Source organism: Rattus norvegicus, chromosome 7 (genome assembly GCF_021556685.1).
Source record: "Rattus norvegicus strain SHRSP/BbbUtx chromosome 7, alternate assembly SHRSP_T2T, whole genome shotgun sequence".
Lineage (NCBI taxonomy): Eukaryota > Metazoa > Chordata > Mammalia > Rodentia > Muridae > Rattus > Rattus norvegicus.
The window spans coordinates 137521348-137536333 of record NC_141540.1 but is presented as its reverse complement, the minus strand read 5'-3'; the positions used below and the strand labels follow the sequence as shown (position 1 = coordinate 137536333).

Here is a 14986-nt window from a genome sequence, read left to right as displayed (position 1 = left end):
CTTTCCAGAGCTACCAGAACACGTAACCAGCAAAGCGAAGTGGCGGCGGCTGCTTGCGTTAACTCAACCAGTACTCAGACCAATAAGAGAAAGTGCCAGGATGGGTTTCCAAATAATTTCCTGGGACACGCTGTTTTCAAATGTTGGCTGATGCAATCCTGAGTTGTGTTTTCCGAGCAAGGCTGTCAATGAATCACTTCCTTCAACGCTCTCGGATAGGACTGGGCAGGGCAGCGATGTCTCAACTCTCCATACACTGCAGGTAAAGGCACACAATTGGCATTGTCCCAAACATCACTTAGAGGAGTCAAAGATGTCCTCTCTGCAGTGTAATACATACAGTACAGAGACTGTGGCTTGCTGACACCCTGGCACTGGGCTCCCAGTGACAGCTCTGTGTCCCCAAACTGAGAGGCAAGAGTCCTTTAGACCTGGTCCACTAAACTTGGTTTTAGTTGTGAGGGACTATAACATAAGCAGCAGGCAGTAAATTAAATCTCATCAGAGTGCTTTACAGGTTCAAATCTGTATTATAGACAAATGGTGTATTAAGGAACACAGAGAACGCAAGACCGGTTATTTGGGGATAGCGGCGGTTATTCAGGGACAGCGGTGTGCAGTGATGTCCTTTCATCCTGTCCCCAGCAGCTCTGAAACAACTGATTAACCAGCCACATGCGTGTCTTGTTTTGCCTCACGCCGTCTGTAACTTTAGTTGTCTTGCGTGTGCTGATGTTTGACAGTTTACGTCACTTTTGCAATCAGGCAGGTGCCCAGGGAGACTCTGCTGGATGTGCACACAGACAAGTTACACCTTCAGGTCACCACTGTTTACCTGGTACAGCCGTGGGGACATGCAGATGAAAGGAAGACTTAGCTGAAGAGCTCAAGAGACTTGGTGAGAAAGCTCGCCCGGTGAGAAGTGATCCAGCATGACACCCGACTGTCAAACTATGGAGAAATCAATAATCCCCGTGCATGTGAACAACCAGAGGCCATAACAGGGCGGGCCACAGAGAGAGCTCAACGAAGAAAGGCCTTTGCTTCCAAACCTAATGATCTAAGCCCCAAGTACCCTTGAGTTGATTCCCAGGGCCTGGATGGTAGAAGGACAGAATCTCTCTCTCTCTCTCTCTCTCTCTCTCTCCCTCTCTCCCTCTCTCTCCCTCTCTCCCTCTCTCCCTCTCTCCCTCTCTCCCTCTCTCCCTCTCTCCCTCTCTCCCTCTCTCCCTCTCTCCCTCTCTCCCTCTCTCCCTCTCTCTCCCATGTGAGAGAGAGAGACAGAGACAGAGACAGAGACAGAGGAGAGAGAGAAGAGAGAGGAAAGAGAGAGGGGAGGGAGATGAAATTAAGCTATAACAGAATTACTCGGTTCACAAAGCCAGCAAGACGGACAGCAGTCCTCTTTTAAAAAGTCTCAAGAGAACAGAAAGTTGTGTCGTGGCTTTGTTTTAACAGACTTGGCATCTCGAGACAATGATTCTTTTAAAGTTAATTTTAAAATACTTTTGCATCACCACCACCAACAACAACCAAAGTTCTCTCTAATAGGATTTCGTTCAGCTTGGACGGACTCCTATGTAAGACCATAGTAAACGAGCAGACAGCGAGAGCCAGGCTGACAGATGTCAAAGGTGATGTAAGCTGCGTCAGGAAGGGCTGGGATGCAGACTAAAACTTTAAGATGAGAAGAAAGAGGGCCAAGAGCGGTACCCACCCCAGACAGTTCTGCGGGGACTGGATGCGTGATTCCGGGAAACGAAACTAGATGCTTTTTCGTTATTCTAGAAGAGATGGCTCAGCAGTTAGGAGCACTCGCTGCTCTTGCAGAAGACCCAGGTTCGGTTCCCAGAATAGCTTACAACCACCTGAACTCAGTTCAGGGATGGGACAGGCTATTCTTGTCCCTAAAGGCACTTCATGCCTGTGCTGAGCATCCGTCCATACACAGCACCCAGTACACATGACATAGTCTTCTTTTAAAAAAATTATTTCACACATGGGCACAATTAAAATGATAAATGGTTTTAATACGCAGATGCTAAGTGAAATTTGTAATGTTTTTCTGCTCTGTAAACCTAAGGAAAATGTTGTGTTTCAGTATCTGGGATCCATTTGTAGGTGTTGGGCTGATCACCTTAACCTGGAATGAGTTCTATCTCTGCCACAGAAAACCGTGATGTAATGGGAGAGCTTCCCACTAGTAATCTGGGGTAATCATGGCTTTCAGAACACTTACCATGGGGATGGAGATATGGCTCAGTGGATAAAGCTCTTGCCACAGTGGGTCTCAGAACTCAGGCTTAAACAGGGAAGGTGTAGAAGCTACTGTCAGTCCAGCACTTGGGAGGTAGAGGCAGAGATCCCTGAGGAAGCTGGCTAGGCAGATGAGCCAGGTTCAACAAGAGTCCTCCTCAGTAAATAGAGTGCAGAGTGGTTAAGGAAGACACTGACTCCAGCTTTGGTCCTCTACACACACATCTACATGGGTGCACTGGTGCACACGTATGCACAGGCAAACAGAAATGGTTAAAATTAAATCAAGTGGGACATTTGGCATAATCATTTTTTTTAAAACGGAGTTGGAGGAAGGAGGAGCTACAGTTTGTGTATCTACGCCCTAGGAAATATTAAAATAAAATTGCACTATTATCTTTCCCTTCCTCTTCTCCTTATTGTTTCGATAAAATAGGAGCTATGAAGTGGCTGCCATACAGAAGCAGATACACGGAACAAACTCTAACCAGTAGAGAGACTTGGTAAGTTATCTTTTGGAGACCTAATGACATGACACTTCAAACCATGTCAACCTAGGCTTCTTAAAGGTTAACTGATACTACTTTTAATCCTGTTTTTCAAAACTGAGGTAGTAAAAGCAAGGGACAAAGGGTCTTAACGCAAAAGTAATCAGAAAAAGGAAATCTGTCGTGTAGTTTCAAGTCCAGACAGCCATGGTTTCTAACTGTCCTCCTGTGCTTGGCCGGCTAAGAGTCTCAACGGCTGCTTCGTTTTAATTATAGCAGGGAAGCAGGCATAGCTCACAGCAGAGGATAGGAATAGAATAAAGTCTGGTGCACTTGAGCAACAGAATATCATGTAGTTACTATTTTTAAAAAATAGATCAGGGATAGAGGGATGGCTCAGTGGCTAAAAACACTGCCCTTGCAGTGGACCTGGATTCATTCCCAGCACCCACAGCAGGTGGCCCAGAGCCGTATGCAAGTTTAAGATATGAGTATGGGATAAATAAATTTTATTCATTCCTGATGAGAATAGCTTACTCCAACCCCGACCTCTGGGGACTTTCAAGTTTTGGAAATCTTTGAAACCTTAGTGAAAACTGAAAGGTCTGCACAGTGAGACGCATATTGGCCGGCGTATGAAAACACAGGAGACCCTGAAGAGACGGCTCAGCAGGTTAGGGCACTGACTCTTCTTCCAGAGGACCCGAGTGCAGCTCCCAGCACCTACACAGCAGCTCACAACTGTCTGTAATCCCAGGCCCAAGGGATCCAGGCAAGCACGCAGTTGGTACACAGACAGAAATGCCAACAGAATACCCATCTCATAAACTTAATTAAAATTTATATCTTAAATTTATATTTTCATAGTTTAAAATATAAACCTACAAACTCTAGATTTAATGTGATTGCAGCATGACGAACTCTGACAAACCTGTGCTGGCTAGTTTTATGTCAACTTGACACAAGCCGGGATCGTCTGGAAGGAGAGAACCTCAGTTGAGAAAATGCCTCTTTAAGATTGAGCTGGAGGCTGGCTTTTAGGGCATCTCCTTAGTGATTGATGGAGGAGGGCCCAGCCCATTGTGGGTGGGGCCATGCCTGGGCCGGTGGTCCTGGGTTCTATAAGAAAGCAGGCTGAGCAAGCCAAAAGTAGTAGGCCAGAAAGCAGCCTTCCTCCAGGTCCTTTGCCTCAGTGCCTGCTTCCAGGTTTCTGCCCTGTGTGAGTGCCTGCCTGGCTTCCATCAATGGGCTGTGAAATGTAAGCTAAACAAACCCTCTCCTGTCCAAGTTGCTTTGCTCATGTCGTTTCTTCACAGCCATAGAAACCCTAATTAAGACAGGACCTTTGCCCCAAAGGTTTACATGATTCTATTTATGAAGGTATCGTCAGGATGGTAATATAACTAAGCTGGTGGAGTGCTCACCTAACACCCACCAAGCCCAGGGTTTAATCTCCAGCGCTACAAAAATGTGGCATGGCGGTGTGTACCTTTAACCCCAGCACTCGGTGCTGGATGAGTGGGGACAAGAGAAGCAGAAGTTTAGGTCACCCTGGGCTACACAATGAGTTAAAGTCAACCTGGTGTAACAGTCTCTAAAGAGGAGAGGAAGGGAAGGGAAGGGAAAGGGAGGGGAAGGGGAAAAAAGAGACAAAGGAAAAGGTCATCAGAACCTAATACCCGGCACATTCTTTTAACCTTACAAAAGTATAAATCTCAAGAGACTAAAAATCATAATTAAAGTCACGTGGCTCCTAGTCAAATTCCAGAACGTGGAAGAGGTGGATATGTGCTTCAGTGGTAGAATGAAACTGGCAAGGCCCAAGTTTAAGCCTCCAGTTTTAAATGTATATGTGTTTTATATATTTGTATATAGTATATATTATATTGTACATTTTAAAATTATATATATAGGGGGTGAGGAAATATCTGTAAATGATTCAGATGTAACAATTAGAGAAATGAAGACATAGATTCTATCCAAGGTCATATTGTGGGGTCACTTGGTTTTAGGGCATAACTGTACGTGTTGCTCATGGAGGACAATGTGTCACTATGTCTTTCATGGTTCAGAACAGCACACGGCTCCTGCAGAAGGACACAACACCACCACCACCAACAACAACAACAACATCAACAACATCAACAACATCAACACAGTCACTAACACTCGCTGTGTGTAGTAAAAGTACCATTGTACAGTCTTCCTAATGTTCCTGTGAGTCTGAAATTTCCTCATATAAAAAAAATTTAAAGGAAAAATTCCCCTCACCCTCTTATGATTCGAACAAGTGATATCTACCGCTAAGATTCCCATATCCCTCTGTATTACCAAACTCTGATTAATAACTCTATTCTTGGATGCTGGGCCTTGATTGATTTCCTCTAGAGCACCATGAGTCATAGACGCTGTCTCAACCTGACCTGACACCTCCTTAGCCTTCGTCTGAATCAGCGTTTCTCAACCTTCCCAAGGCTTCCCTCCAGTACAGTGTTCGTGTTGTGCTGACCCCAGCCATCTTTTCGTTGCTACTTCACAACTGTAACTTTGCTACTGGTGTGAATTGAAATGTGAGCATCTGATATGCATTACGTCTGCTCTGTGACCCCTGTGAAATGGTCATTCAACCCCCTCCAAGGGGTCATGACCCACAGGTGGAGAACCAATCATCTTAACTGTGACTTTAGCGAAGTTGGGATGGATCTTGACAGCTTCTGTATAGAAACACAATTAGGAGGGACATAACCTGAGAGAATCCAAGACTTTGGACCATTTTTGCTGAGCTTCAGGACCTACTGTGTTACCCTACAGCCAACTGAGCTTTAGGACCTACTGTGCTCCTCTACAGCTAACTGAGTAGCCAATTACAATGGAGTTTGAAAAAAAAAAGTCAAAAGCAAACCATTATTTTAGTTCCTAGGTTGCCCCTCACAAACAAGGGTAAGACAAGCCTCGCCTCCCTCCGTTAGATTAGTGGTAACCTTGGCGTGAATGTGTGAAGTGGTCTGAATGGAAAACGTGCCCAAGGGGGAGCAAGCAACGATGCCCGCATTGGCACCTGTGCATGCTCCGTCCAACCTCCGCCTGTCCAATCTTGATTCTCTTAGAGCAGTGTTTCTCATGACAATGGAGCGGCAGAGCCCGGGGCCAGCAGCACAACGCCATTCTCCTCAGGAGCACATAAGACCATTTCGAGCGGTCTGGCAACTGAGCGTCAGGAAGCACAGCTGGAGCGCACCGAGAACGCTGCCTTGCCGCCTTGCCCACTGCCCTGCCATCCGTTGTCCGTGAATGGAGGCAGCTGGAACAGGGGCAGGGGACCGGCATGGACTGACACGGAGTGTGCAGAGCAAACCAAGAGAATTGGGTCTTCTTGGAGAACGTGAAAGAACCCAAGTGCTTTCTACTAAGTAGGAGGCAAACGGCTCCATTGCGAAGGGAGCCCCACCTTTTGATGTCTCCTCCCGGGTGTGCTGGTGCACACACGCACTCGGGGAAACCAGGGCAGAAGGATCACCACGGTTTCAAAGGCAACCTGCGGTTCCAGTCGGGCCGTTCGAAAAAACTTATAAAAGTAAAGGCAAGAAAAAAGTAAATGCCTCCTTTTCTTGCAGCTTGCTGTCCCTCATTCCTTCTCTGTCTTCAGAGACACCGATAGAAAGAAGGCATAAGGGTCTCCTCCAATGGTCATTAACTATAGAAGTTTAAGAAATAAAGGTATATTGTTTTCAACAAAGTAGAGGAGACCCAACCCATCTACTCCCTGAAGCCACGTTAACTATAGACACTTAAATTAATTAAAGGTGCAGCTAAGATTACCAAAAATGGCAAAAAAAAAAAATGGCCTGGAGATAATATTCAAGAATGAAGAAACCGGGGGTTGGGGATTTAGCTCAGTGGTAGAGCGCTTGCCTAACAAGCGCAAGGCCCTGGGTTCGGTCCCCAGCTCCGAAAAAAAGAAAAAAGAAAAAAAGAAAGAAAGAAAAAAAAAAGAATGAAGAAACCGGGGCTGACTCTCCTGCCTGCCTTAGGACACTTGTCATTCTTTCTTCATACGCTGACAAACCAACCCTTCTTTCCTATCCCACCAGCCCAGGAAGACATTAGCGGAGAAAGAAAGAAGAAATAAAATTCTCTACGTTCCTTGTGGGACTAGAGAAGCTGTTTCCTTTAGCGCTGTGGTCAGGCAAGAGCTCCAGTCCCTGAAACCCACTGGGGAGTGGTGTGACCCATGCCACAGCAGGTCACCTCAGGATCACTCCAGAGCTACTTGGTCCCCCAAATGGATGGATGCCCTGCGGTTACCCTGAAGTAACTCCTGCCTCCTGTTGTCCATCTCCTCACCATCACTGTCCATTGTCCTGGATCCCGAACGAAAGAAGTTCAGAATTGCAGCCATGTAACTTAGCTCAGTACGAATACCGGAACTCGATCTGGCTGACAAAACTAAATGAGGATGCAGGAGGGGAGGGGAGGGGATGGGAGGGGATGGGAGGGGAGGGGATGGGAGGGGAGGGGAGGAGGGGAGAGGAGAGGAGGGGAGAGGAGGGGAGGGGAGGGGAGGGGAGAGGAGGGGAGGGGAGGGGAGGAGGGGAGAGGAGAGGAGGGGAGAGGAGGGGAGGGGAGGGGAGGGGAGAGGAGGGGAGGGGAGGGGAGAGGAGGGGAGAGGAGAGGAGGGGAGGGGAGAGGAGGGGAGGGGAGAGGAGAGGAGAGGAGAGGAGAGGAGAGGAGGGTAAGAATGGATAGGATAGGAGCTGGAGAGATGGCTCAGCGGTTAAGAGCACTGACTGGGGGTTGGGGATTTAGCTCAGTGGTAGAGCGCTTGCCTAGGAAGCACAAGGCCCTGGGTTTGGTCCCCAGCTCCGAAAAAAAGAACCAAAAGAGAGAGAGAGAGAGAGAGAGAGAGAGAGAGAGAGAGAGAGAGAGAGAGCACTGACTGCTTTCCCAAAGGTCCTGAGTTCAATTCCCAGCAACCACATGGTGGCTCACAACCATCTGTAATGGGATCTGATGCCCTCTTCTGGTGTCTGAAGACAGCTACAGTGCACTCAGATAAATAAAATAAATCTTAAAAAAAAAAAAAAAAGAATGGGTAGGATAGGAGGCAGGGTAGGGCAGGGTAGGGCAGGGTAGGGTACTAGCTGGTTTTGTGTGTTAACTTGACACAGCTGGAATTATCACAGAGAAAGGAGCCTCCCTTGAGTAAATGCCTCCAGTTAGTGATCAAGGGGGAAGAACCCACTGTGGTTGGTGCCATCCCTGGGCTGGTGGTTTTAGGTTCTATAAGAAAGCAAGCTGAGCAAGCCAGGGGAAACAAACCAGTAAGCAGCATCTCTCCATAGCCCCTGCATCAGCTCCTGCTTCCTGCCCTGTGTGAGTTCCTGATCTGACTTCCTTTGGTGATGAACAGCAATGTGGAAGTGTAAGCTGAATAAACCCTTCCCTCCCCAGCTTGCTTCTTGGTCATGATGTCTGTGCAGGAATAGAAACCCTGACTGAGACAGGTAGGGTAGGTGGGATAGGGTCTAGTATGGTGGAGTAAAATATGGAAAGGTAGTATAGGACAGTTCTCACTAGCCAAATGGTTTGGTTTTTCTGGCTTGAGAACCTAAAGAATTCCATTCTCTTGATTTAGTCTTTAAAAAAAAAAGTTGAAATCTAAATAAATATTTAAAAGAAAAAAGTTGAAGGCATTTGCAGCTAAGAATGGAGGAATTCACTGGCCCAAGGCATGGGAATAACCAGTAAGATATGCTCCTGCCTCCTCTCTCTTTTCACCAGGTCCTCCCTGCATCTCGCCTCCCCCCTGTGCCCTTCTCACTGTATAGCTTACGTTCCTGTCAATGTTGTTCCAACAACTGGAAAAGCCAGTATTTGAAATCACTTAGAGTCGGGGCTGGGGATTTAGCTCAGTGGTAGAGCGCTTACCTAGGAAGCGCAAGGCCCTGGGTTCGGTCCCCAGCTCCGGAAAAAAAAAGAACCAAAAAAAAAAAAAAAAAAAAAAAGAAATCACTTAGAGTCAAAACTATGAGGTGGTTTCTCCTCTCCGTTCATTTGTCAGGGAGTGACCACCAAGTTTAATTCTAAGTTAGTGTGAAGTGCTTGGCTTGTCTAAGAACGCTGGTGACTCATTGAGAAATGGCTAGAGTTACATAGACGTTACACAGTGAAGAGGAGGCCCTTTGTGTGTGCCTGCCAGAAGGCTGAGCTCCAACAAATTGCAACAGGCGACTCTAATATCAAGTGAAACCCAGAACAGAAGCAGAGGGAAGCACACGCAACCAAATCCCGAGAAGGATGAGATTTCACTAAACCCTCTGCGTTAGTTCCCTGTTTGATGCTGTGGTAATGCACTATAGCTAAGGCATGGCGAAGGAAGGGTTCGCTTGGCTTTATGGTTCCAAAGGGAGAAGAGTCTATCATGGTGGCGAGAACAGGAAACCGAGCGCTCGTGAGCCTGGAGCATAGAGATTGAACCGGAAGTAGGGAGAGACTCTCTTAGCACCGCCCATAGGGGTGCACGTCTTCCAGCAAGGCTGGACCATCTGAAGAGCCCCAAACAGCATGACCAACTGGGAGCCACACCTTCGTTCAAATACTCATGCCTGTGGGGGACATTTTTTATTCATCCCCGCCCCCCAAACATTGTACTGCAAAGAGAACATTTAAAAAGACAAGAATGCAAAATCGAGATTATCTGGGTGCCGTGCAAAGAAAACTTCGGCCTCAAATAAACACCTGTGCTAATAAATTTTCGCAGGGGGGCAGGGAGTTGCGCAGTGCGAGTCCTCGCTGTTTAACACAAAGGGAACAAGGTCGGTCACTCTACGAGCTCTGCTCCGATGGGTGACGCCCTCGATTCGGCAGTAGCCCTCATGCTGACTTTGCTGAAAATCGTACAGTTAAACCCGCAAACTGACGGAGCTGGGTAGAGATGGAGCGCCAGCTCTATGACCGTGACAGCAGCGGATAACCGGCCAGCGGGTTATTACTCGTCAGGCCGGTTTGTTTTCCAGAGGATCGAGCAGGTTCAGAGAAAATGGTCTTTTACCCTGACCTTCTCCCTAAGGCTGGACAGGTATGACACATTGAAATGGTACAGAAGTAGAGACAAGTGCCAAGGGGACCTGGCAATAAATAACTGCTTTCCCAGTCACCTTGTCACTTCTTCCCAAAGTTAGAATTCGATTTCTGGCCCAGAGACTAAGCTTCACTCCCTCGCCCTCCTTTCCCACAATGCAGCACTCCAAAGAGCAGTAGGAGAAGGAGAAACCAGCGTCCAGCGGGGTAGCGGGGTGGGGGTGTGGGGGTGGGGGGGTGGTTCAGGAGCTGGGCACCTCCTTGCACTTTCCTGCTAGCCATTTCCAGCTTCCTGAAACTCTAAACCAGAAGTTTCTCTGACAATGGGATGGAGGTGGTAGTGATTATACCGACTCCTCATAAAACGGGTTGTACAAGTACTTGGCACACACTGTTTGTTTAATCTTCAGCAAAAGAACATTACGGCAGTATTAACAACAGTAATTGACCAGAGGTTCCTCCTTTACAGATGAAGAAATTGGAATTCTAGGGGACTTACCTCCAGCCCTGACCCTTTGTACTAACTACGGTGACAGCACACAGGCACTGGCAGGCTAACAGTCACTGACTGCGGACTAACGGCAACTTAGTGGCACCGCCATTGCTTTCATTTTCTTCTCTTTTCTGAGAAAGGGACCTGATGTGTAGCCCAAGTTAAGCTAGGACTCCAGTTCTTCCTGCCCCTGCTCCCTAATGCTAGGACCCCAGGAGTCTGCCACCTCCAGGCCCAGTCATTGTCACTACCTTAATGCAGTCACGGTCCCTCACCAGCTGCTAAGAAGCACGAATTAGCAACACATGTTCTCGATATTCTAAACTAGTGCCTGGTGACATTACTGAGGACCAGATAACAAACCTAATATAAAATGAAACGTCTTCCATTAAAATGTATTTCTGAGGATTGCTGAGAGATTAAGCGGAACTCGGCGCTAACTAAAATGGTCTCCTGTGTGTGCAGTCTTAAGAGTTCAGAGAAAACTTAAGGGAAAGTGTTTAACATGTTTCTGATAGATTTCATTATTTAAAATTATAAGGTGGAAGCTTTGTGGCAGCCAATGCCTGTTATTCCAGCACTTAGACAAGACTGGGCTACATAATGATACCCTGTCATATATAATGCATGTATGCATGCATGTATGTATATATGTATATGTATGCATGTATGTATGTATATGCATGTATGCATGTATGTATATGTGTATGCATGCATGTATGTATATGTGCATGTGTGTATGCATGCATGCATGTATGTGTGTATGCATGTGTGTATGTGTGTACATGTAAGTATTGTGTATGTACATGTATATGCATATATGTAAATATGTATGCATATATGTGTGTCTATGTGTGTATGTATCAAATGCTAAATTGTGACTATTGAACTGTACTTTGCCCAATCTTAATTTTGAATTCACTTTTTTCTTTTTTCTTTTTTAATTGTATATTTTATTATTTACATTTCAAATGATATCCCCTTTCCCAGTTTCCCCTCTGCACACCCCTATCCCATCCCCCTTACCCTGCTTCTATAAAGGTGCTCTCCCACCCACCCACTCCAGCCTCACTGCCCTAGCATTCCTCTATACTGAGGCACGAGCCTTCACAGGACCAAGGGCCTCCACTCCCATTGACGCCGTATGAGGCCCCTTCTGCTCCTTCAGTCCTTCCCCTAACTCCTCCATTGGGATCCCTGTGATCAGTCCGATGGTTGGCTTCAAGCATCCGCATCTGTATTGGTCAGGATCTGGCAGTGCCTTTCAGGAGACAGCTGTATCAGGCTCCTGTCAGCAAGTGCTTCTTGGCATTGACAATAGTGTCTGGGTTTGGTGTCTTCATGTGGGATGGATCCCCAGTGGGGCAGTCCTTCAGTCTCTGCTGCACTCTTTGTCCCAGTATTACCTTTAGACAGGAGCAATTCTGGGTTAAAATTTTGGAAATGGGTGGATGGCCCCATCCTTCAACCAGGACCCAGGCCTAACCTCTGGATAGGGTCTCAACAGATTCTCCCTCCCCTTTATAGTATATTTCAGCTAATGTCATCCCCGTGGGGTCCTGGGAGGCCCTTGCTCTCCTGGCATCTGGGACTTTCTGGTGGCTACCCCCAGCTCCCCATCCCCCATTGCTACACATCTCTGTTCAATTTCCTGACCCTCAGTTCATCTCCCCCATCTCCTCTAATACCTGATTCTGCCCCTCTTCCTCTCCCTCCTGTCGTCCCCCCCAAATTTCTCCCACCCTCTACTTCCCTTGATTATTTTGTTCCCCCTTCTAAGTAGGACCAAAGCATCCATTCTTTGGTCTTCCTTCCTTCTGAGCTTCCTGTGGTCTGTGAGTTGGGTATCCCAAGCTCTTTGCCTAATATCCACATATCAATGAGTACATACCAGGTATGTTCTTTTGTGGCTGAGTTACCTCACTCAGGATGATATTTTCTATATCCATCCATTTCCCTGTGAATTTCATGAAGTCATTCCTTTTAATAGCTGAGTAGTATTCCAATGTGTAAATGTACCACATTTTCTGTATCCATTCCTCTGTTGAGCTGTTTCCAACTTCTGGCTATTTACAAATAAGGCTGCTACAAACATAGTGGAGCCTGTGTCCTTATTACATGTCGGAGCGTCTTTTGGGTTATATCCGGGAATAGTATAGCTGGGTCCTCAGGTAATGCCACGTCCAATTTTCTGAGGAACCACCAGATATTTTGACAGTGGTTGTACCAGCTTGCAATCCCACCAACAATGGAGGAGTGTTCCTCTTTCTCCACATCCTCACCAGCATCTGCTGTCACCTGAGTTTTTGATCTTAGCCATTCTGACTGGTGTGAGGTTGAATCTCAGGGTTGTTTTGATTTGCATTTCCCTGATGACTGAGGATGTTGAACATTTCTTTAGCTGCTTGTTGACTGTTTGAGTTTCCTCGGTTGAGAATTCTCTGGTTAGCTCTCTTCCCTGATTTTTAATAAGATCATTTGGTTCTCTGGAGTCTAACTTCTTGAGTTCTTTGTATATATTGGATATTATCCCTCTCTCAGATGTAGGATTGGTAAAGATCTTTTCCCAATCTGTTGGTTGCCATTTTGTCCTATTGTCATGGTCCTTTGCCTTACAGAAGCTTTGCAATCTTATGAGGTCCCATTGGTCGATTCTTGATCTTAGAGCATAAGCTGGTGGTGTTCTGTTCAGGAAATTTTCCCCTATGCCCATGTGTTCAAGGCTCTCCCCCACTTTCTCTCCTGTTAGAGTCACTGTATCTGGTTAAGTGGAGGCCCTTGATCCATTTGGATTTGAGCTTTGTATAAGGAGATAAGAATTGATCAATTTGCATTCTTCTACCTGCTGACCGCGAATTGAATCAGCACCATTTGTTGAAAATGCTTTCTTGTTTCCACTGGATGGTTTTAGCTACTTTGTCAAAGATCAAATGACCATAGGTGTGTGAATTCACTTCTGGGACTTCAATTCTATTCCATTGATCTACCCGTCTATCTCTGTACCAATACCCTGCACTTTTTAACACTATTGCTTTGTAATACAGCTTGAGGTCAGGAAGGTCAGGGATGGTGCTTCCCCCAGATGTTCTTTTATTGTGGAGAATAGTTTTGGCTATCCTGGGTTTTTTGCTATTCCAAATGAACTTGAGAATTGCTCTTTTTTAATTTTATGAAAAATTGAGTTGGAATTTTGATATGGATTGCATTGAATCTGTAGATTGCTTTCAGCAAGATGGCCATCTTTACTATATTAATCTTTCCAATCCATGAACATGGGAGATCTTTCCATCTTCTGAGGTATTCAATTTCTTTCTTCAGAGACTTGAAGCTCTTGTCATACAGATCTTTCACTTGTTTGGTTAGAGTCACACCAAGGTATTTTATGTTCTTTGTGACTATTGTGAAGGGTGTCATTTCCCTCTTCTGAGGTATTCCAGTTTTGTTTAGTATAGGCTTTTGTAGTAGGATCTGAAGATTTTTTTTTAATTTCCTTAGTTTTTGTTGTTATGTCTGCCTTTTCATTTCTGATGGAGTTAATTTGGACAATGTCTCTGTTGTCCTCTGGTTAGTCTGGCTAAGGGTTTATCTGTCTTGTTGATTTTCTCAAAGAACCAGATCCTGGTTTGGTTGATTCTTTGTATAGTTCATTTTGTTTCTACTTGGTTAATTTCAGCCCTGAGTTTGATTATTTCCTATTGTCTACTCCTCTTGGGTGTATTTGCTTCTTTTTGTTCTAGAGCTTTCAGAGGTGCAGTCAAGTTGCTAGTGTATGCTCTTTCCAGTTTCTTTTTGGAGACACTCAGAGCTATGAGTTTTCCTCTTCGCACTACTTTCCTTGTGTCCCATAAGTTTCAGTCTGTTGTACTTTCATTATCATTAAATTCTAAAAAGTCTTTAATTTCTTCCTTGACCAAGTTATCATTGAGTAGAGCATTTTTCAGCTTCCATGTGTTTGTGGGCTTTCTGCTGTTTTTGTTGTTACTGAAGGCCAGCCTTAGTCCGTGGTGATCTGATAGGATGCATGGGATTATTTCAATATTTTTGTATCTGTTGAGGCCTGTTTTGTGACTGATTGTATGGTCAATTTTGGAGAAGGTACCCTGAGATGCTGAGAAGAAAGTATATTCTTTTGTTTTAGAATGAAATGTTCTATAGATATCTGTTAAATCCAAATGGTTCATAACTTCTGTTAGTTTCTCTGTGTCTCTGTTTAGTTTCTGTTTCCATGATCTGTCCACTACTGAGAGTGGGGTGTTGAAGTCTCCCACTATTATTGTGTGAGGAGTAATGTGTGTTTTGAGCTTTAGTAAGGTTTCTTTTATGAATGCGGGTGACCGTGCATTTGGAGCACAGATGTTCAAAATTGAGAGTTCATCTTGGTAGATTTTTCCTTTGATGATTAGGAAGTGTCCTTCCTTATCTTTTTTGATAACTCTTGGTTGAAAGGCAATTTCATTAAAGATTAGAATGGCTACTCCACCTTGTTTCTTGGGACCATTTGCTTGGAAAATTTTTCCAGTCTCTTACTCTGAGGAAGTGTTTGTCTTTGTCACTGAGATGTGTTTCCTGTATGCAGCAAAATGCTGGGTCCTGTTTACATGTCCAGTCTGTTAGTCTATCTTTTTATTGGGGGATTGCGTTGATGTTAAGAGATACTAAGGAATAGTAA

General features: G+C 45.4%; 1 long non-coding RNA gene across 1 annotated transcript; it reads left to right on the top strand.

Annotated features, from left to right (window-relative positions):
* Window positions 1-6: 6 nt before the first annotated feature.
* Window positions 7-6695, top strand: LOC148004961 (uncharacterized). Its single transcript, XR_015624980.1, has 4 exons — window positions 7-262; window positions 766-898; window positions 2693-2759; window positions 4817-6695. It is a non-coding gene; the product is annotated as an uncharacterized LOC148004961 (long non-coding RNA).
* The last annotated feature ends 8291 nt before the right edge of the window (window positions 6696-14986 follow it).